The sequence below is a fragment of the Lycorma delicatula genome, chromosome 7, assembly GCF_047948215.1.
Source record: "Lycorma delicatula isolate Av1 chromosome 7, ASM4794821v1, whole genome shotgun sequence".
Classification (NCBI taxonomy): Eukaryota; Metazoa; Arthropoda; class Insecta; order Hemiptera; family Fulgoridae; genus Lycorma; species Lycorma delicatula.
Window position 1 is genome coordinate 115,422,276 of NC_134461.1, and position 25,566 is coordinate 115,447,841.

Below are 25,566 nucleotides of genomic sequence, written 5' to 3' on the forward strand. Positions count from 1 at the left end.
CACCACTAGACCAACCCGGTGGGTTCTATCTACTCTACTTTTCTTTATTTTTCCTGTTTAGCCTCCGGTAACTGCCGTTTAGATAATTCTTCGGAGGATGAATGAGGATGATATGTACATTCTCAAGACATGATATGTCTTGTACATTCTCAGTTCGACCATTCCTGAGATGTGTGGTTAATTGAAACCCAACCACCAAAGAACACCGGTATTCACAATATAGTATTCAAATCCATGTAAAAATATTTGGCTTTACTAGGACTTGAACGCTGTAACTTTCGACTTTCAAATCAGCTGATTTGGGAAGACGCGTTCACTACTAGACCAACCCGGTGGGTTCTATCTACTCTACTAGCGCTGCGTTATTGCATGGTTTGTGTTCCAGTAACCTTCGTGTTGTCAAGTTCTTTAATGTTTACACCATTAAGCGAGCGAACCCGACTTACGGCAATGTGTATGTTTAAAATTGTTTATTGTTTGATATCCTTACGAACATTACAACTGCTAATGGGCCGGTTTTTCTCAATTTTTTGCATGATTGTATTGATATTTTCAGTCATTAGCCGACCAGAGCGAAGTGCTTCATCATTGATGTTAAAATTTCCAGATTGAAAACACTTGAACTAGTTGTAACACTGTTTCACTGTGTGTATAAACACCATACATTTTTTTAATAGCCTTAGTCGCATTCTTCCTTTTTACTTCCTTTTACGAAGTACAACACGTGATTACAATACTATATACATACATAGTCATACATAGTATATATATATAATACTAAGTATAAGTACATAGTATAGTACTAAGTAAGTACATAGTATATACAATACTAAGTATTACAATTTCGCGATTACAATACTTCTTTTTTCCTACAATACAATTACAATACTTCCTTTTTCGGGTATTGTAATCGCGAAAAATTTCAGTTTTCAGATTTCAACAGAAATATCCATTTTGACCAGTTTCGGCGCGACGTCTGTACGCAAGTATGTATGTATCTCGCATAAATAAAAAAAAATTACCTGTCGAAATGTTGAAATTTTGGATTTAGGGCTGTTGTAACATCTAGTTGTGCACTTCCCCTTTTGATTGCAATCGACTGAACCAAAAGTGTCCAAAGAAGCCCAAAATAAAAAAAAAATAGGATTTTGGACTTTCTTAACTGCTGTAATCAGAACGCTTTTCAACGATATATCATAAGTCGTACTTATTTTAATTGGTTCCAGAATTTAGCCAAATAAAATTTTATAAATTAAGTATTTCAATCGTATAAGGGGCAGGTACACCGGTTTAAATCCGATTTCATTTCCTTTTTTTTAATTTAATTTTAATTTAAATATATTGATTTATTAATAATTATTAACGTCTGATAGCAAAAAAATGTGTACATTTAATTTAATAGGCGTACAAGACATCAGATTTTTTTTGTGTTAAACATTGAAAATTCATCGAATTTCTTCTTTACGAAAAATGATTTGTTATTATAACAAAAGACGTGATGAAATGATTTTGTTATAATAACAAATGTCGTTTACTTATTATAACAAATCGATTTGTCGTCGTAACAAAATCAGATAAGTTACAGTAACGATGGGTTATAATAACAAATTCATTTTGTTATAGTAACAAAATCGTTTCGCTGCCGCAATAAACCCTTAGTTACCGAAATATATGATTTATTATCCGTATGTAAACAAAGAAATATGTTTTCACAATATCCGCCATATTGGATTTAGAACGATATTAAATATGCTATATTATATCGTTATCAGAACCAAAAAATTTCAGCTTGATTGGATAACGGAATATGTGTCAAATTTCAGTTACTAAATTTGACATATTCTGGATTTTTGACACAAGAAAACCATTAAAAAATACTATTACGAACATAAGATAAGCATTGAAAAAGATACTATTAGTTAATAGAATACACTAATTTTGGTATTTTTCAAAATCCAACTTTAATAATAATAAAAAAAAAAACAAAATATATCGAGGATGATGTCACAAAAATCATGCTTCATTTAACATAAAATAATTTTGTTTAGTAAAGTATTTTTGTTTAAAAAAAAAGGTTTTCTAAATATTTTCATGCATTTTGTTGAAGTAAATATAATAAATAAATAACACGACTAGATAAAAATGATAAAAAAATACGGTTGGATAAAAATAGAGCTGTGAAAAAAATCGATTCCAGACAATTTGTTACAACAGCATATAAGATTCAACGATTTAGTACACTGTTTACAATTTGTCAACTTAAATCTACTTATTTGTGTTTAGTTGGCTGAATTAACAAATGCTAGTTTATAAACACTTAATAACAACAAAACTTTTGATGTGTAAACACATTTATTTAAAAAAAAAATTATTGATGTGAATACTATTCTAAATTTATTTATATGGTTTAAAAGAAGGAATAAATTTTTATTATTTTTTTTGTCTTCCTATCATCTTCCCTTGAAGACGTTCTTTATCTCCCTAAAATCTTGATAGGGGTAACCTAACTATCTCAAAAAAAAACTTAAATATACATTCCGAACTGAAAACACATGGAAAAATATACATTCGAAAAAATTAAAGTTTTTTTTTTTACGGCACAGTTAATAATTATTACCGTCATCCTCGGCAGCCCATCTCCATCAAGAAATTCATAACCTATTTTTTTTTTTTTGGTGAGGGGAATAATCCCATTTACGGACAAAGTGTCGGGCTTGTTAACAGGTTCCACGGATGTTGTTCCGTATGTAGCTTGCGGCCTACCGGCTAAACCTCCTCCTCACTAGCCCCGCTCCCGAGGCCGTAACCGCATTTAATCACTTTTCAGCCTTGGGAGGTGTAGAAATTCATAACCGCACGAAACAAGATTTACGCTTACAAAAAAACAAGGCTGGGACGGTCCACTAAAATCCAGGAGGCAAAAATGAAATAAAGCAGCGTTTGTCAACTTGGGGATCGCGGTGATATAAAAGGGGGGGGGGGTCACAAAATTAGCCTACAACTTTGCACGTAAAAAATAATGAAGTCACTTTATGAGAAAAAAGATCATTTATTATAAATATTTTACTTACATTTCTAAGTACACATGTAAAGAAAATAAATTAATGAGTTCATTGCGTTTGTTTTTCATTAAAAGTTTCTCCATACGAGTAACTAAGTTAGAAACACACAAAAGCAAATTATTTTCAAGTGATAAAAGATGATTCCCATATTTAGCTTTTAGTGAAACCATTAAAGAAAAACCCTTTTCACATAGGTAAGACGTGGCGAAAGGGATTAATATTTTCGATGCATTGTGATTAAATTTCCATATTCACATATGAACATTTAGGCTTGCTGGTCGAAATCAGCAAGTCTAAACGTATATAAATCTTCAGATGTGAATTGTAGTTGTAATGCTTTTTTATCGGCAGTCATTTCGATGAGCTGGTTGTGAATCTCTGCTGGTAACTTAACAGCTGCAACAACGTTTTCACTAAAATGATTCAGTACCCGTCTCTTCGACAAATCATTTTTGCCTTACTGGAAATACTCCGTCAACTGAAATTTTAGCTCACGCAAATGCATCTTCATGCTATCCAAACTGTGGTGAATAAAAGTATCTTCTTCATCCAAATTTTTCTCAATATAATCGGAAATAAGTGGAAAAATATTAAAATTCATACTTTGAAGGCGAATAATCCAGATATTAATCTACGTAATGAAAACAAACTTTATGTCTGTTTTTAATAAAATGTTTTTATCACGTCCTTGTACAATCACATTCAAGTCGTTAAATGTGAAAACGCATCAGTTAAATAAACTAACAGCAACATATACTCATTATTCTGTAAAAACAATGAGAATAGCGTTTGTTTATCCTGGAAAAATATTATTAATTCATCTTGCAATTCCAATAACCGGTTTAATACTTTTCCTCGCGATAGCTTCTGACTTTGGAAAAGCAGAAATTTTTTCTTTTCGTCCATTTCATCGCATAATTTAGCAAAGAACCGCAATTAGATTATTATAACTTGATTTCATTGAGTGATGTTAGGGGGGGGGGGTCGCGAAATATTCATTATATATTCTTTTTTACTTTTTAGAGGTTGTGGAGCTAAAAAGGCTGAGAAGCGCTGAAATAAAATAACATTAGGTAAAGAATCCTGACAGATATCAAAGTAAAAATCGTTAAAAATCTATACCAAATTAAGATATAACTTTAAAATAAATGTAACTTTAACATTTAGTAATCATTAAATATGAAAATTAGAGTGCAATGAAGTTAAAACAAAATTAATTGAAAATTAGTTATTAAAAAAAAATGAAAAGCAAAGTACTAAAAAATCAAACTCAAAATTAAATTAAAATCGAAGTCAAAGCTGATATCAGAAGAAGAAACCTATTTAAAAGCATGAAAATTAAAAAATCTGATATGGACACCACATGACTTCCTTGTACGCCTATTAAATTTCATATACACATGCTTTTACAATCAGAGGTTAATAATTAATAATAAATTAATATATTTAAATTTTTAAAAAAATTAATAAAAAGGAATAGAAGTCGGATTCAAACCGACATGTCTTCCCCTTGTACAATCCAAATATTTAATTAGAATTTTATTTGGCTACAAATCTGGAACCAATGAAAATAAGTACCACTTTGATATATCTTTGGAAATTTCTCAATGAGAAATGATTATTACAGTTGGAAAAAGTCCAAATATATTTTTGATTTTGGGCTTTTTTGGACACTTTTGGTTCAGTCGATTGCAATCAAAAGGAGAAGTGCATAACTAGATGTTACAATAGTCCTAAATCCAAAATTTCAACATTCTACGGCTGATCGTTTATGAGTTACGCGAGATACATACGTACGAACAGACGTCACGCCGAAACTAGTCTTAATGGATTCAGGAATGGTCAAAATGGATATTTCCGTTGAAATCTAAAAACCTAAATTTTTCGCGTTTACAATACTTCCTTTACTTCGTACAAGGAAGTAAAAAGCAATAAAAAATTAAAATCGCAGATATTTCAACTTATTTTTAAAAGTAATTTTTTTTAAAAATCACGTATTTTATTCATTTTATTACAAATAATAGTTTTTAAAATCAATAATAAGATGTAGTTTATAATTATGATTGGAGTGAGCGGTTTATAAAAAATGTCGTATTGGTACTGATTATAATTTAGTGATGATGAATTGTAATTTAAAAAGAAACTAAAGAAAAACTGAATATTAAAAGAGGTAGTATACATTAAAAATATTATAGGAAGAGATGAGAAAGTGAAATTTTAATAAAACCTAAGAAAAATACTACAAATTATAAAAAAGTACACAATATAGAAAACGAATCGATTTCTTGAAAAAGTAAATAAAACGAAGGAGAAGACGTTAGGCTGACTGTTTAACTAAGCCGTGAAAAATAGTAAATAGAAAACCCTTTGACAATAAAAATATATCAACGAGCAGACACCAGATTTAAGCCAAATTATAAACAAAAAGTCCACTCCTTTAATATTCTCAAAAATACATGCATGTTCTACAGAACTGTTTGTACTTCCCTCAATTTGAATAAATCTATCCTTTTCACCTTTTTGTGATGGAGGAGGAGTTATCGGGAAAGTTCCTTAAGGAAGTAATAGCACAAAGCGGGATTTCTTGAAACGAAACTTATTTTACGCTCAACAGATCGAAAAGTTTTGCCAGCATAAAAGATAAAATATCTCATTACACCTGACTTGATAACTTTATTCACAATTAAAAGAATAAAATATACCATGTGAACTGGTAATTTGTACAAATAAAATAAATTTAAAGGACTTTGACGAGTGCTCCAACGTTACTGCTCCAGTAGTAACTAAATGTTAATAATTTTGAATAAACGAACAAGTATTCTCCTTCGGTGCTTTTATGACAGCTTTATACCAAAGTGACTTCAGTTTTCATCAATTGTTGGTAGACTAAGGAAACCAAAAGATGTAAATGGAAAATTAAAAAAAAATTGCCAAATATACTTTGAAAGAATAGAATTTATGAAAATATTGAAAATGCCCCCTCAGGGACGGAGAAAAAATGGGCAAAGTTAAACAATTTAAGTGAAATATTTTGATAATACGAAAAATCAGCCTTATAAAACGGAAAAAAATAACTGATAGCCTATAAAACTCTGCTTAGAAGATTTAAGCGTTCAAAAAATTACATGAAAATGAAAAATTAAGATACTAAGAAACGATAATTTTATTGAAAATTTTGTATACATCAGAACTAACTTTCATAAGAAGAACTGAAGTTAAGAATTAGATACAAAAGAGCTGTAAAATTTTCCGAAAAAATGTTAACATAGAAGATGATAAATGGAAAATATAAAATGAAATCCGAGGAAAACAATTTTTTTTATTGCTGAATTTCTTTATTTACAATCAACTTCTATACTGAAGCTATAAGTAAGTCGTATGGCAGAATATCACTTGAAATAGAATCATCCAATGATAATCCTCAACGAGTCTAACAAAAAATTAATATGAATAAATACTAGTAACTATGAAATAACATAATATTTTATAGTGCCTTTGAATATAGATAAATAATAAACGTAAGCATCCACAAATTTGATTAACCGAAAATAAAACAAAAACAATTATAAGAAGTGTTATATCCAACAAACTAGATCATCATAACAGTCCATCATCTATATTAAGCACATGGAGTCTTTTCAGCCTCCTAACGTCTTCACTGTCGTTAAGTAAATTCAAAACAAGATGAGTAACATCGCTTCTCCAACCTGGATACATATCTCAAAAGTAGACGTTCAACTTCTCAAACGTATAGCATGCCTATCTAATCGTGGATCTCAATATTCCTCGTAAACCACGGCGTTTGGGTTATGTTCCGTAGTACTTTATTCTGGAACCGTTGAATGATCTCATTGTAGTTGTTACTGGTTGTGCCCCAGAATTCAATTCCTTAAGTCCATACCGGCAAGAAAGCCTTGTAAGCAGAATCTTGTTGGATAAAGAGATCCCTTATCCGATATCCAGTACATATTTTTAATTTTTTTTTAACCTTTAGGACCACCGTTAGGTAATTACTTCAGAGGATAAGATGAATGACAATTTTTGTAGCGAATGAAAATGCTATGCCTGACCGGGATTTGAACCCGGGACCTCCGGATGAAAGGCCGAGACGCTACCATAAACCTTTTCCAGGTTTTTTAAACCTTTTCCTTTTCTCCCTTACATGATCTCTTCAAGTTAAACGGCGATCAAGGTAAAAGCCCAGGTACCTTACTTTTCTGGCATAAGATATTCTGACAACGTTTAAATGAAATTTAAGGCAATTTTTTGTTCTCATCGTGGCTAGACTTTATCGGGAAACAAATTTAACAAAAAGTTTTATAAAATTAAATAGAAATTTAAAAAAGAAAATTCATGCTTTATGGACACCTGATTGGAATGAATTCAAAAAAATAAACCAAAATTATTTGGAAAACTAACAAGAAAACCGGAAACCAATGGATTAAGAGATTCTAAAAAGATATAATTGGAACTGAAAATTTTGAAGATTGAAAACGTGTGAGAAAATTATTTTTAAAGAATTTTAAGAAGTTCCAACAGAATAATAAATTTCTCCAAAATAATAAAAAATGAACAGTAAAATGAGGCAGAAAATGAATGAATAAGTAAATAGAAAATAAAATCCCCAGAAAAAATTATCTTTGTCATAACGGAAAAAAGTTCGTTTAAAATTAAATACGAATAAAAATTACGGTCTATTAAAACGAGTAAACATGAAAGACAGCTCACTAATATCTTCAACATTATTTCTTCCTTTTTAAAAAAAAAAAAAAACTTGTTAGTAAATAAAGATCTTTTTTTTTAATTTTTAAATGTAGGTAATTTAAACAAAACATAAAAGTACAAGCCAAATTTTAAGCATTTATTTATTTAGTTCATCGGCCGAGACTGTAAACGAATTTCTGGTATACTACTTGCTAGTGGATTATTTATACGCTCATTATAGCCTACCAGTCAGATATAGGAAGTGAGTTTGACTGTTTAAATATTTGTTTATTTAGACGTTTGCGTTTAAAAACAAGCCCATCTTTTTTTCAATACTTCCTTTCACTTTCGTGTTTTCGACGATTTTCTCACGTAGACTTGTCTGTCTGTGTTTATACATACGCTTTTATATTTATAATAGTATTTGTTAAAGTAATGGTTAACTGATTTTATATGCATTCACTTTTCAGCACATTATAGATATATAAACTGCTCATCAATGCAATTTATTTTCTAGTTTAAATATTTATTACTAGATACATTAAAAAAAAAAAAAAATATTATAAGAGTTTGATAAAATGAGAGGTTGTTATAAAAGAAAGAGAAAATAAAATAGTAAATCATAATGCATCTTATAAAAGTAATACGACTGATAAAAGGAAAAAAAAATATTTTTAAGTAAATATAACACTTCACCGAGACAGATGGCAAAGACGTATTAAATAAATAGCCCAATATAAATAAGGTGAGAAAAAAACAAGAATATTCCCATTACATAACAAGTTTTATTCTTTTTGTTGAACGGTACCAAGATAGCTAGCTGTACTTCTGGTGCCAAAAATTTAAAGGTTTTTAGGTAAACTGAGTCCAAATTAGTGAAGAAAATCCCATATTTAATTTCAAAAAACAAACAATGCATTAAATTTATTACTGAATGCTAGAAGTGATATATAGATTCTCTTTACTTTAACTAAGCAAAATTTTATTAAAATGATAATCATCCTTATAAGCGGAATTTTACTATGATCGTAACAGAAAAGTAATGAACATAATAATTATTTTCAGAGAAGGTAACCCTAAACAGCGCTTGTTCTTTACTCTTTTCATATGTCATAGCCATATGGAAAAAACTGGACAAAGAGTAAAAATAAAAATACGGGAAGATGTATGAAGTAATAATTTATGATTCTTCTGTGAATAACAGCGCATTATATAAATTATTTTTATTCAGCACGGGAACCAAGAATATCAAAGACTGAACTTATACCTACATCTGTTTTCAAAAGAAATCTAGTTAAATATAAAAGTTCATACAAAAGGGTTTGTTAGTAAGCTGTTAATTAAAACACAAAATCAAACGTTTCTATCTAAATGTTTCTTTGCATTATTGCTAATGGTAATTTAATAAAAATATAATAAATATTTTCAGGGTTCAATACATGATGAAAATAATCTAGGACAATTTTTTTAACGGAAATTCTAAATAACTACATATGCATTGTATTCCAAAATTGGAGACCAAGAAAATTTTCATTAAAACATGTTGTTCAACTTTATAAAAATAAATTTATTTAAAAAAAATTAGAATTCCCAAATATTTTAGAATTCTAGATTGGGTGATGAATATTTTTTTTAAGAACAGGCTGTAGGATAAATGCATAAAGACGTAAAAATATATCCAGAAAATTTTAAAATATTAGTTCTGTGAACAGTAGATTTCACTTACTTTGAAATAAATTTATGAAATGGAATTCTAGAATGAGACCAAAATAATATATAAAATTTAAACTGCAGAATGGAAATTTTACATTGTAATGAATGGTTGCATGAATACATTAATGGTTACTAAATTTATTCAGTGCCAAAAATTATGTTATTTTGTTTTTTTTTACACTAATAACTATTGGCTGTCGTCATGTTAGAGAACAGTCTCATAAACTTAACGATGGAAGAAAATTTTAAAGAGTGAAGTATCTTATGCGTACCCGCTGAGACACTTACTGGAAATGGTTAGTAATAGCAAATAGATCGCATTAATAGAGAGAGGAGACCGCGTATTCAATCTACTGTCAACAATGGGTTGGCGACGCAAAATATCCCTCCCCTGAACCTCTCCATCTTAAGTCTATGAAAATTATGTATCACCATTTTTAAATGAAAATTCAACCAAAATATTTACAGATTTATCTTATAGATTCATCAAAAATAGCAACGAAATTCATTGCAAAATTCATAAAAATCGGAATAATTTTTCTGCCGTAAGTTCTCGTTTAGTCAACAAAATCGAAGTAAAACTAAGATTTAAATATTAATTTATGTAAAACCATAATAAAATTGTGCATACTTAGTACTCACAAAGTTATACTCATAATTCAAATGGGATAAGCTGAGAGTTCCTTAAAAAAGATTGCTTTCGTAAAGTAAACAGGACAACGAGTATCGAATGAACTTCCAGCACCCCAGGAAATATAAAATACAAGTTAATTAGGCAGGAAATAAGTTTGGTTTTTCGCTGCTGTAACTTATAAACTATCCGTTTATAGATAAAAATGCTAAGAAAAATTTAAAAAAATTTGGAATTTTACTCATGTTAAATGTATTTTACTACAAATAAGAAAAAGAGTAACGAATGTACAAGAAAAAAATTTAATCCGGCTTAAAGTTTTTTTTTTTTTATTAATTATTAACTATTAACAATAAATTCAGTTGATAAGCTTAGAGCTTGGTGTGAATACGATGTGAACATCTTTTAGTGTGCGGAAAACGCCTAGCACGAACGGGATTTTGAAGTCAAACGGTTTTGATCGAAACATAGAAAAGATACCAAACATTATTATTAGACATCAAAAAAGCTACGTTTTTCATTGGATAGCAGAAATCCAACATCATAATTTGACATCAGGCAAAAAATAACCATCTTTCTTTTTCTGTTTAGTCTCCAGAACCACCGTAAGATATTACTTCAGAGGTCGAATGAGGATGATATGTATGAATGAAATAACCAATTACCAATATTCTATTATGTAAATGACAATATAATCTCTCATAGCGTTAATTAGTTTACAAAGGTTAATTTTTATATAATTGAAAGTTAGTTTTGTTGTACTGGTAACAATTTTGATCGATTATGCTGAAAATTCACAAGGATGTTTTATTTAGTAACAGAACAAGAATCCAAATTTTCATCCGTTATAGATCAACTACAGTAGTTAAAATGAAGTACAGATTACGCAAATATACTGAAAAAAAAGACCTATGCACAAGTGCGCGCGTGTGTGTGTATACTCTACACAAATAAATGTTTAAAAAAAAGTCTGAAAATTCAAACATGTAAAAATTACCCGAATTTTTGTTTTAACGATTGGTTCTATTTTAAAGAAAGCATAAAACTAAGAATTTATATAATTTTTTTAACGAAGTTAAATTAGATCTGTATTAATTATTCATGAAAAAGGGGGAAATGGATATTTTTTAAGTAATCGAGTTAGCAATTTTAACTGCCGTTGAACTAATTTATAATAAATATCATAGAGTTTAACAACATCAAATAACAAAACTTCTAATTAATAACTTGTTTTTTAATTACATAAATTAGTATTAAATAACCTTTAAATCTATGTTTCTATATAATATTCTCATTATTATTTTTATAATGATTTTTTTTTTTAACCTTTCGTAACTATTATTTATGAATATAATAGAATACAGTATTGTATTATATATTTAAAAAGTGAATATTCAATCATTTTTCTTTGAATAATTAAACAAAAAAAATAACTGATGTGGACACCACATGATTTCCTCGTACGCCTATTAAATTACAAATTACTCGTACACATTTTTTAAACTGAAAAGTACATAACATTTTATTTCATTAATAACTTCTGATATTTTTTCATATTTTTAAAATTTTTTTATTGTTATTATAGAATTATTATTAATCGTATTTTTTTTTACAATCGGATGTTAATAATTAATACATTTAATTAATTAAATAGTATTTAAATTAAAAAAGGAGATGAAGTCTGATTCGAACCAATGTGGCTTACCCTTGAAAGAACCAAAAATTTCATTAATTACACTTTTATTTGGCTATAACTCTGGAACCAATGAAAAAATATAGTTCTTATCAAATATAGTTGAAAAGTTCTCAATGAGGGCTTATTACTGCAGATAAGAAAAAGTCCAAATTCTTTTGGATTTTGGGCTTCTTTGGAAACTTTTGGTTCAGTTGATTGTAATCAAAAGGGGAGTTGCACAAATAGATGTTACAACAGTCCTAAATCCAAAATTTCAACATCCTACGGCTAATCGTTTATGAGTTTTGCGAGATATATACATAGAACGTACGTACAGATCTCACGCCGAAACTAGGCAAAATAGATTCAGGGATGATGAAAATCGATATTTCCATTGAAATCTGAAATTTTTCGCGATCGCAATACTTCATTTACATCGTAAATAGAAGTAAAAAACGGATTATTAATCTGAAAAACAATCTGGTAGGACTGTTTTGATTTTATTAAAATGTCAAATACCCAGCGTAATATTGATGCAAATGTGACAAATCGTTTTATATCTATATTCTAAAGTTAGATCAGAAGTTCTGGAGTCTCAGCCAAACAAACTAAACACATCAAAATGTTTACCCTCCGCTTGATATAGTCGGATAAATCATTTTATTAACATAATGTTTAATAATTTGTATTTACTTTTTCTATAACGTGTGTTTTACTTTTAAATAGTTAAATTATTATTAATGTTTAAAACACATTTGTATTCGTATATTTTAATTATAAATTAAGTTAAAATTATTTTTTACTATAAATGTAATTGAAATAGTTGCCGATTTACTATAATGGTTTCAATTTATTGTTCACTTTAAATTTCGACAGCTTATCAAAATCGATTAACTAAAATTCCGATTAGCAATATTTAATAAAATCATAGTTATTAAAGTATAGTAATCTGTTTTACTTAAAATAATTTTAAACACTACATTAGCTTTGACATTGCTATATTACTGATATATGTTCTTCACAAGTTTTAAAACTTTTATGTGTGTTTATTACCCATTTAAGAAAGTTATTGTTAAGTCAAACGTAAAAAACACAGTTTATTACTTCTATTTATTGGTTTTCACTCTAAATTTCTCAAAAACTAATGCAGATACGGTTCTGGGATCTATTTTATTCGATTTTTTCAGGTCAAAAACCATAAGAAATCAATAATTTTTTCCCTTAAGTAACGTCCTAAAAATTTCAGTATGACGTCATTTCACCCGGGTAGCTGAAATCCGAGCAAAATCTTTCACTAGCAGTAACTTGAAAAAGAACTTTTTAGGACATATGTTTATAAATTAACTTTTTACGTTATTTGTAAGAGTAGAATTGGTTATAAAAACCCAGGGAGAACTTCGTGATACATCTATGTATATATATAAATAAGTTTAGATTTTTTATATCATATAAACAACATTTAAATCAGAATTTTTTAATTAAAATCTAAGTAAATACCCTTAAATAATTAAAAATCTTATTGAGAGAGAAATACGAACGATAAAGTTTGATGAAGATAAAGATAGGTATTGAACGATTAATTTATACAGTTATGATCTTCTTTATTATTATTTTAATTTCAATGAACAAAAATTAAGAAATTAAAATTATTTAATTAAAAAATACATACAGGGATATAAAAAAAAGAAGGGAAATAAATAAATTAAAATTCACAAAGTAAAAATTTAGAGATTTGAAAAGAAAAAATGGGTACAAAATTTAAAAATTTACGCGATACGTGTAAATACATTTTTTTTTGTTATATGTGAGATATTCTACATAGTTCTTATTTTTATTATATTAATACTTTAACCTGATCATGACATTCAAAAGCAACGAAACGTGCTCTTTTTTAAAGTTGTGTCTATTTTTAAACATAATAATAATAATAATGCGGTTATTAAAGAAAAACTAAAAATAAACTTTATTTTGTAAAATCGAGTGTTTTTAAACAAAATTTAAGAAATTAATCGATAATATACATCAATATTAGTTTCAATTTTAGGAATAGAATAAAACCAAATTTCACCTTAAAAAATTCCGTTAATTTTATTATTAATTAAGAAGGGTAACCTATACAAACTTTTAAAAAATGTATATGAAAATTTTAACAAATACAATGTGAAAACGAAATGAAGTAATCGAAAGATTATATGAGATTTACAAATTCAGCCAATATTACTATCGGCTAATCTGCTGAGGCTGAGTATTAAAATATGATATTAAACAATCTTTTATGGTAATTTAATTATTAAAAATTATATTAAAATATTTAACAGAACTAATTATAAACTACTGGAAGCAGATTTGAAAGCGGATGTAATGTTTTTACTAAAAATTAGACAAGAATAAATGTTATAAGAAAGATTAAAAAAAAAATTATATATATATATATATATATATATATATAATATAAAAAATAAGTATTAAAAAAAATCTTAGATACATAAATTATTAACAATAAATAACGTACTTCAGATAGATGTAGTAGCGTTGTTAAAAGAAGAAGAAAAAACAACTCAAGTGGGTTCAATGTAGTGCTTACGATCAAACACTAATCCTTTTAGTAAGGTGCAGTGATTAGTCAAGAATGCAGGAACTGAGATGTTTTCTGTTGTACAACTAACGACTGTATGAAAAAATTACAACAATATTACAGAGTAAGAGACACGTTTAAGCATGCGCAATGTTGCCCTTATACGCAGTAGCATATAAGTATAATGTCCGATGTCAGTCAGCAAAATGCTTGAGCGGAATACATGGACGTGCGTCTGGTTATAATATTATGTTATAATATCGGTACACTGAGGTCATTGATTTGAAATTATCAGTTCAATATACCTTACTATTCTTGTATAAAAGCTAATAAGCACTTGAATTCAAGTTAATTTTTGAATTAAAGAATGCAAAACTTGACTTGAAATATTTAATTTATATTTTTAATCTAAGTAGTTTCTGTGGATTAATCTGATTACACATGTGATGTAATAATAGCAATAATTTTAAAAATTTTAATTTAAAACATTTTTCACATTACATATAAGTTGTAATTGGTACAAATTATTATTTTTTTAATTCGTTTTAAATTACTTGTTATTCCTCTACTGATAGGAAACAATGTGTATAATAATTTTTCATGTAGAAAATGGCTCATTAAATTGTTATATCCTGGTGTATTTATCACAAATACCGAGTCATGACTAAGTGTAAATGTTATAAGTTATAAGTACAACTAATAAGCGTTGCTTTTCCTGAAAGTAATGATGTTCATTGTGCAGGCAGTCTTTGTGATGAATAAGTGAAGATGCCACTTGTAGAATGAATATTACCTTTATTTCGGTGACTTGAAACACTGTTGGAAGTAATATATTCGGTTGTGTATGAATGCAACGAGGAACCAATACACTTCCAATTCTTCTAGTAAGCTTGTTCTGTTAAATTTATTATTACTGGAAATGATTTGCCGTTTTCATGAGTGATTTGCATTTCTTATCAAGTTCCGTATAATTTTTAGATTATGTTACCTAACATACGCACACATTTCAAAGATTTCCAATAACATGAGATAAATATTAAACATTAAAAAACACGACTGCCAAAAAAAAAAACCTCTGGTGACAAACATTGCTCTTTAATATAGGATATTTAAAGAGCGTGCGGGTGACAATTGTGTATACAGTACAATTAAAATAATGTCTTTTAAAATTTATATGAATACATATAAAAATTTACTTATGCTGTATATATATATATTTATACAGCCTATGACACTCCCGGTAACGTAAGGATTCCAGTACAGGATCATATATCTAAATCGGTTCAGCTGTTGAGCTCCTACGGTGGAACAAACATACATATATACACCCTAAATACATTACACTCCTTTTTGTACAACAAAAAATATTTCAAGAACACATGCAGTTTCATTAATGTCATTAACATAAATGAAAATATACAGATCGCATTAACAAATGAAAATCGGAAGATTTTTTGCGAAGATATATCAATTTTTCCTAATAACTGTAATCAGTTAGATCATGATTATTCGGAAATACAGAGAATGTACCTGATGCATGCAAAAAAGTTAACCTTCACCCTATTAACAAATACCCCGTTTGAATTTTGAAAATCGGACGACTGTTTTCAGATATACTATAAGAGCACCCAATTGTACCTTCCAAAACAAGAGCACCCCGTTTCTCACCAGTTGATGGTGATGATCGGTCTAGCCTCCCACCAGGTGCTACCATACTTCACCAATCTAGCCTTACACGCTGTCCTCACGGGAAGCCCATTATTTTTAAACAAGAGTTTTTTAAATTTATTTAATATTATTTTATTTAAAGTAAATTTAATTATATTATTTTTGTAATGTTATTCATTCGACTGATTCGAATCATTCAGTTCAAACCCAGTTTGAACAACAGTTCACAGTTCATTAATTCAATTCATTAAAATTTGTACTTCAACCGGCAAATCTTCGCTACTACATATTTTTTTTTTTGTCTTCAGTCATTTGACTGGTTTGATGCAGCTCTCCAAGATTCCCTATCTAGTGCTGCTAGTTGTTTCATTTCAGTATACCCTCTACATCCTACATCCCCAACAATTTGTTTTACATACTCCAAACGTGGCCTGCCTACACAATTTTTCCCTTCTACCTGTCCTTCCAATATTAAAGCGACTATTCCAGGATGCCTTAGTATGTGGCCTATAAGTCTGTCTCTTCTTTTAACTATATTTTTCCAAATGCTTCTTTCTTCATCTATTTGCCGCAATACCTCTTCATTTGTCACTTTATCCACCCATCTGATTTTTAACATTCTCCTATAGCACCACATTTCAAAAGCTTCTAATCTTTTCTTCTCAGATACTCCGATTGTCCAAGTTTCACTTCCATATAAAGCGACACTCCAAACAAACACTTTCAAAAATCTTTTCCTGACATTTAAATTAATGTTTGATGTAAACAAATTATATTTCTTACTGAAGGCTAGTTTAGCTTGTGCTATTCGGCATTTTATATCGCTCCTGCTTCGTCCATCTTTAGTAATTTTACTTCCCAAATAACAAAATTCTTCTACCTCCATAATCTTTGTATTTGAACCCTAATTTTTTTAAAATGTTGAACATTTTATTCCAGTCTACGTTATCGAATGCCTTTTCTAGGTCTATAAACGCCAAGTATGTTGGTTTGTTTTTCTTTAATCTTCCTTCTACTATTAATCTGAGGCCTAAAATTGCTTCCCTTGTCCCTATACTTTTCTTGAAACCAAATTGGTCTTCTCCTAACACTTCTTCCACTCTCCTCTCAATTCTTCTGTATAAAATTCTAGTTAAGATTTTTGATGCATGACTAGTTAAACTAATTGTTCTGTATTCTTCACATTTATCTGCCCCTGCTTTCTTTGGTATCATAACTATAACACTTTTTTTGAAGTCTGATGGAAATTCCCCATTTTCATAAATATTACACACCAGTTTGTATAATCTATCAATCGCTTCCTCACCTGCACTGCGCAGTAATTCTACAGGTATTCCGTCTATTCCAGGAGCCTTTCTGCCATTTAAATCTTTTAATGCTCTCTTAAATTCAGATCTCAGTATTGTTTCTCCCATTTCATCCTCCTACTACATATATATTTATTTATTTTCGAGTTGTAATACCTACTCATTTATACAAGAAACATGGGTAAAAATTTAGCTGCGTTTGATCGAGTAGTTTTTTGTTTATCCCAAACAAACAAAAACCCTTTTCCTCTTTATATAATACTAGCCGCTCGGCGCTTTGGTTTTCCAGGTTTCCAAACTTCTTTTTTCAACTGGAAAATTTTTGAGTTATCAACTTTACTCCAAGTTAAGAGCTTAATGTTTTTACAAAAAATTTCATGCAATTTAGATACTTTATCTGATAACAGAAAATCCAGTTTTTTTTTAATTTACCGACATGGGGGCTGCGCTCCCAAACCCCCCTCAAAAAATAACTCCCATATAACAACTCTGAAAACATTTTCGGTAGATAATTTGGAAAAAACAACGTGATTTTTTTTTTTTAACTGAGGGTGAAACCCCTTTCAGCCCCCACCTTCTAATGTTTGCATACAGTCTGTAAAAATAACTTCAACTTTTTTACATGAATCACTTTTAAATAAATACCATACTTTTCTTAGATAGGGTTCATTTTTACTCAGCTATCCTTTGTAATAAATTTTCAACCTAAATTTTGTAACTGAAAACTTTGGGACTCAATTTAAACGCTTTTATAGTTTTACATTTAATTTAAATAACTTAATTTGAAAAATTGATGGATTACAGACTACGAATTCTAAATTTTTCAATGCTACACGGATACTTTTCATGCAGATTTATAAAAATTACAAAAAACATAATCAAGAATAACTTGGGATTCCATAATAATACTTAAAGATTATAATTAAGAAAATCATTAATAACAAAGCAATTAAATATTCCTTAACTATTGTAGTGCTTTCAGATACACAACATTTTACGTTCTTCCTTCGGGCGCGTACACAAAAAGATCCGTGGGGTTACCAACTCGCGAGCAAGCCACATACAGTTACCCGTTGGAAAAGCATAGATTTTGCAAATGGACATCACACACTTGAAGCGATTGCCCTTCAGATTTGTTAATTGTCATAGCAAAAGCAATCCGCACGAGAAACTGCAAGCGTCTGAACTCGAAAAAATAGATAGCCTACGTTAAAAATAATTTCATACGACTCGGCCATTGTAAAAACCTAATTTCTCTACCACCTCTGATTTTAATCTCCTACCAGCAATATAAAGAATCTACAAAAAAGTACTTTGCTATTATCACAATCGTTAAGTGTTGTCAAAATTGGAACACGAATCCGCATCAAATTGAAAAAACAAACTAAAATCATATGAATTTTAACTTTTAAAGCATGCGAACAAATTAATCCAATGTTGCCAAAATAAAAAAAAGTAACTTTAACGCCGATAACTCGCAACCGTTATGTCGGAGGTCCAAAAAAATTAGCCTATATTCACTGCAGGTCTTCAAAGTGTAGGTGTGCAAAATTTTAGACAAATCTGTCTGGTAGATCTCGAGTTAAGTTGGAACAAACAAACATTGATTTTTATTTATATAGATTATAGATTATTTTATTTTAACGTAAATTTAATTCTATTATTTTTATTATTTTATTCATTCGATTGATTCGAATCATTTATTTGAAACCCAGCTTACTCACTGATAGAGGCTCACAGTTCATAAAAGTTTGTGCTTCAACCGGAAAATCTTCACTACTACATACATATATTTATTTATATAACCTGTGACAATCCCGGTAAATAAGGATTCCAACGCGTGGTCATACATCTAAATCGGTTCTGCCGTTGAGCTGGTATGGTGGAAAAAACATACATACATACACTCTAAATGCACTACTTCTTTGGGCAGTCGTGTAAAATCAGAATATTTAAGAAAATTAAAAAAAATAATGAACTATTATCAATATTTATCTTAATCACTTGTTTTTGTGGACAGCATTATCTATTCCACTAAAAGAAAATCTAGGAAGAAATATATAATTCAAATGCTAAATTTAACGATAATAAAACTGAATTGTGAAAATATTTCTAACAATCTATATATTAATGTCTTCCGTACATTTCTCGTCAAATTTAGAAGTCAAAAGAACTCGTGATAACATTTCGAATAGAATATTATTTAAATTAAAGAAAATTTCTCATTTTTACCCAATGAAAGTTACCAGTTTATAGTTGTAGCGATGGCAAAGCTAAAAGAGGTAACCTTTTAATTTCTTAGTTCCTTGGAGAGAGGAGTATGGAAAGAATGATTATGAATGAAGTTTTTGAATTTATAGTTTTTTATTGTAATAAGGATTACCTAAGAAAGATACCGGCAAGAAATGAATTTGGTGAACGATATTTTTTCCTTAATTTTAGAAGGATATGGTTTATCTTTTCGAAAGTTTCTTTGTATATAGAATTAGTTTCTTCTGAAGTTTAATGGGAATAATCCAATGTAGTTTCACGAAAACTAAACGTTATATTTCATCCGGAGGTCCAGGGTTCAAATCCCTGTCAGGCATGGCATTTACATACACGCTAGAAATCATTCATCTCATCCGCTGAAGCAATACCTAACGGTGGACCCGGATGTTAAAAAAAAAGTTTTATTTGAACGACAAATAAGATACATCTTTAGTTATAAAAATCTTAGAAATGCTAGTTTCTCTTTATTAAAAATATTAAAATGAAAATAAGTTTGTACGATATTTCATCAGAAAAAACCTATTGAAGAACGTTAAAATCGAAAATTAAAAAAAAAGTAGATCATGGCTAATACAACTAAGGTTCCCCTTGTATTCTGACAATATTTAACAAAAAATTCAGAAAGCTAAAATTTTTCGCTGAAAAAGTAAAAAATTATTGCACACTTCTGCGCAAAAATACCAACTTTTCGTTATTTTATTTTGTTTTCTTTTGAAAAATTATCAACTCATTCTAATTTTAAAAAATTACCAAAAATAACTTTGATCCGTAAAGAATAGTTACACGAAAAAGCTCAACACAAAAAACAGTTTCAACCACTCAGCAAGGTGACTTACTACTACTACATAAGTGAGTATGAAAAATATACCACTCACAGTCAACAAAACCTAAATTTTTTTCGATCTTAAATTGAGTATAACTAAGAACAATTCAACAAATATTCATCTAATTTTCGCATATTGTTTATGTGTTTACCAAAATAAAAATTAAAGTTAAAACGGTTAAAATGTTAAGAATTGAATAAAAAAAACCACTTCTATGTATACCACATCTATTTTCAACTTAAGTTAAAGAAATGAGCACAAAAAATTAAAATTCTCAACCACGATCACCAAAAATGTTAAAAATGTAAATACAGATTAATTTTAAATTAAAATAATATTTATGAAAAAATGAGAAATAAAAAATAATAGTATAAAAAGAGAAAGAACAATCACATAGCCCATCTTCTTAATTTCCTTTAATTTTTACCTATAAGAAAAAATAAAGGAAATGATAGTTATTTAACGGTAGAGTCCATAAAAAAACCATTAGTATCTGATGGATTTATTCTTAATTTGGTCGAAACTGTGAATAAGTCAGAAGTAATAAATAGTATGGATTCACGATTGGTAGAGACTTTGGATTGAAAAGTACAACAAATATGACTGAAAAAAGAATAATGTTTAATATAGAATAACTTTAAATAATCTTACATGTTAAGACAGGAAAAGTTAGTATACTATAAGCTAGCAGAAGTTTGTTATTTATGCTGTAAATTTTCAAAGGACAATAATCTAAGTAAAAAGATATCATAAGCAAATTTGCTTTGATAAAAGATTTCACAAAAGAAAAAAAATGTGTTGGTATTGAATCTGTTACTGCAGGAGAATAAGGTGTTTTGAAAAACCAGAAATGAAAAAGTTATAACATGAATTGGAAGAGAGAGGCTGTGGTAGAAACTTGTAAAAATATAAATAGTAGATAAGTAATGTACTTATGTGTCCAGGATTAGTAAATTTGGTTGTAGAAGAAAGTGTTAGATGGTAAAAATTGTTAAGAAAGATAAATAATATATGAAACAGCTAATGGTTACAGATGGCTACAGAGGTTACAGATGTAGGTGTTACGTAAAGGCTAACTGTTTGAGATAAAATAGAAAACAATGGAAAGTGCATCAAACCAGTCCATCAATAAAAAAATATGAAAATATTTATGGAACTCATATTTATTTAGCGCGCTCACACACACACACACACACACACACACACACACACACATATATATATATATATATATATATATATATATACACACACACACACACACAAATCATTATAAAAAGAAAAACACTCATGAGACTTCTGCATCACTTAAGTATAAACTATCCTTAAATCTAAATGAGTGAGAAAAAAGTGAATTTCGGTTACAATTGTAATCACCTTACATTCTAGAAAAATGGATTTAATCACTGAATTCATTTTATTTAAAAAAATAATACCTTTTGTTTATTAAATTTTATTTTTTTTTTACTAAGTAAGATAATGTGGTAAAGTTTTAAAAAATCTTTTTTAAATATATCAGCACAGAACTGAAAAGAAAATCATTAGTAATTTTTAGATAATTTCATAAGAAAGCTACCTATTGTAATGAGTACCATGATTCGACATCCGGAAAATTTCGAAGTATCTTCGCGTTTCACATCCCCCAGACCCAAAAACCACCGTCAGCTCAAAAGTTTATATATATATATATATATATATTCACTTTCTTGTGGACACGATAACTGTCGTAATATTGCGCCAATCACTTGCAAATTGATACTATATGAGATATAACGACCCAAAATCTCGGTCGAGTTCGTTAACGGCCAAAATCGGACCATTGGGGGAGGGGGCTTTTTTGAAAAAACAAAATATTGCTATAACGTTCTTATTAAATAAAATATCGAATTCGTTTAAAGTTGCTTCTCTTCTTTGGATAAGGACCTAAAACTTATCTAAGTAAAGTTTTTTAATATCACCAACCACTGAAGGGTTTCGAAGACAAAAAAATTCATATCTCCCTTATCAGGCAAAGTATTGAATCGATTTTAAGTGGTCGTTAGTCTTCTAAACATTACCTAAAACTTTTGTCTGAAACAAGTTTTGATATGAACAACCCTTACGGCAAGGGATGATAAAAATTTTGCTGGAATTGCAAGAAAATGGAGCTTGTCATATGTTAAACTTTTTTCACATGCAATCATTGTCGTATTGAGTAAATTTGAAGTTTTTCTTAACTTTAAAGATGGAATCTTTTTTATCCCCTACTTCGTACCGGTGAAATCTATCTCCACCTTCCGGCGTGCTGAAAGGGATTTTTTTTTAAAGTAAGAAAATTTCAAAATACTAAACTTCAAAATTTTTTGGTAACCTAACCACATATTGTGAAGAAAACAATGTTAATTAATTTAACAACAGAAACTATCAATTACAATTAAGAAAAAGTTTAAACGAAAAGCTAATATTTTAATCCGTGTAATTTTAAATGGATTACTATTGAATAAATTATCTAAAAAAATGTTCGTTATAAAATTACTTTTAGCTTGTCTGCCTAAAACGTTTTTCAAATATAAAAATATTTCAGGTAAAGATTTGACTAATTTTTTAGATGTTACCTGTAAACTGATGAAACTAAAGAATACAGTTATCTAAAAATTACAAGATATCTTTTAAAGAAAAAAAAGCTTTTTGACTATTTGTATTAATTCCAACATTTCTCTATTGTGTAATTTTGTTTAATATCCGTTAAGAGGATGAAATTATTTACTTTAACTAACATAGAGTAGATTTTGAATAAATTACGTATTCATGAACAAGTAACATATAAATTAATAAATTTATCATGCCCCCTCATATTCGCATGCATATTAATTGTATTCACTGTAATTTATACTTACAAGTAATATCCATTACTGGAATTGTAGATAGTTCTGTATAATAAAATTTGATTAATTTAGAAAAGATGTTGACCATAATGATAATTAGGCTTAGGTTAGGCAAACCACCATACTGCTATTTACAACATGTAGTATCTTTAAATATTGTAGGCGTCTTGGTAATCTAATATTGTGCGTCACGTAAGAAAAATATGTTGAAGAGTTAAAATATATTTCGCATGAAATATATAATTAAAAAACGAATGATTTAAACTATATTAAAACTCGGAAATTTCTGTTATTGTGAACTGCAATTCCTTTAAAAAAAGACAAAAACATAAATTACAGAAAATTATGTATAAAAAAATATTAAGTTTTCGCCTGCTTTTCACATTTTACGTTCAATATGGCATAATTTCAATATTGTGTTCAACTAACATTAAAAATCAAAGTTTTGTGTGTAGTTTAAATAATTTTTCTGATAGATTTTTTTCAATAAGGCAGATATTTTACAAACATTGTTATGTATCCTTCACTTACTTCTAACGTTTTCAAACGTATATTAATATCTAAAAAAAACAGGATTTTATCTGTCATCCAAACATTTAAAAAAAAAAACTACTACAACATTTCATTTTTTGATTGATATTTTGGTTCTTAATAATTTCAATTATTAAATTTATTTACTTTTTTTAATAATACTGGTAAGTTTTAAAGCTGTATCTTCGCTATCACCTATAGGTTTTTATCAGTTAATACTTGTATGTATGTTCCATATGAAAAATTATTTTAAAACTAAAAAAAAAAACTATTCATCAAACTAGGTAGAAAAATTTATTTTTTGTTTCTAAATAAAATAATTTATATGGTAGAAAGTTATTGAAAGTTGTGTTCCAAGTTTATATAAAATGTTACCGAAAGAAATAAAAGATAACAAATTATAATTTGGTTAAGAAATACGGATTTCAATGGTTAGCCTCTGAAAATATAAAATCTAGAATATCCATTAAAGTTAAAGCAACAAACAGTTAAATTCTTTAATATTTTGTTACAATTTAAATATATATTTTTTATCGCAACCACTTTTATGACGTCACTAAATATTTTTTTATAATTAAGAGTATTTTTATTTTTTATTCATTTTTTTTCTCCTGATGAAGTGGGAATCCCATTTACGGACAAGTGTCGGACTCGCAACAGGTTCCGCTGGTTGTTATTAAAGTGCATATGTATACCTGCGCCCTATCGACTAAAACCTAACCACCTTATCAACTTCCTATCCTGGGACCGGATCCGCAATAAAGCCCCGCACGGCCCCAAGATGTGCCTTTGGGCAAGGGGAATCCGGAATCTCCGTGTATCATCACCACCGCCCACCTGCGCAAGCTCGGACGAACGACGGCACCGCAGGGAGCTGTCCTTCCTTCACTCCCCCCCCCCCACTCAACGGTCGCGTTCTTCGGACTTCCAGTGGACCTTTCCATGCTGACACTTGGTCCTGACGCCTTAACCTCTAATGTGGAGATCCGTGAAGGGGCCCAGACAGAGGGTCGGTCTTCTTCACGAAGGGACGAGGGAGTCCCAGTGTCTCATCACTGCCGCCCTTAAGTACAAGCACCGACGAACGGCAGCTCCGTAGGGGGCTATCCCTCAACCCTTGCCGCTTCGTCGTCTTGATCTTTCTGTTGAAGAATACTTGATATAAAACAGGTTATTGCCCGAAACTCCTCCACTCTTGACTACATACGCTCGACGATCTCGAATGCAAGGAGCCCACTGACCATTTCACAACCGTGGCGATCGGTGACCCACGCCCGGCAGTCGAATATGACGTGTTCCGATGTGTCCAACGTCCCACAGTATAAACAGAGGGGGTTGTCTGCCCTCCTCCTGGTATGTAAGTGTATCCGGAACAAGACGATTTGTTTTGTTTTGTAATACACAATTTTGTTTTAAATTGTTGTTTATTACATAAATTTGTTTAATTATTAATTTATTTTGTTCTGTATATGTACTTTTCATTGTTAATGTATATGTAATGTACTGAATGGGCACTTGCCAGGAAGGCTTAGAGGCTTGGAGAGACCTAAATATGTATATTGAGAAGTAAAGATTTTGTGTTCTGTTAATTAAAAAAAAATTTTACAGAAAAGAATAATTTTCAACTAAACTATTAGAAATTTAGTGCTCTTTAAAAAACGTACAACAGCTTCCTAGTATTACAAAGTGGAACAGCTATAATCCCAGGTTCTATACAATATGCCTATGTTTAGCGTAAAGG

At 29.2% G+C, this 25,566-nt stretch overlaps 1 protein-coding gene across 3 annotated transcripts in view; it reads right to left on the minus strand.

The window, feature by feature from the left end:
- The window catches only part of LOC142328432 (uncharacterized), a 628,302-nt gene that overhangs the window by 99,547 nt on the left and 503,189 nt on the right, over window positions 1-25,566 (minus strand). The window lies entirely within an intron of this gene.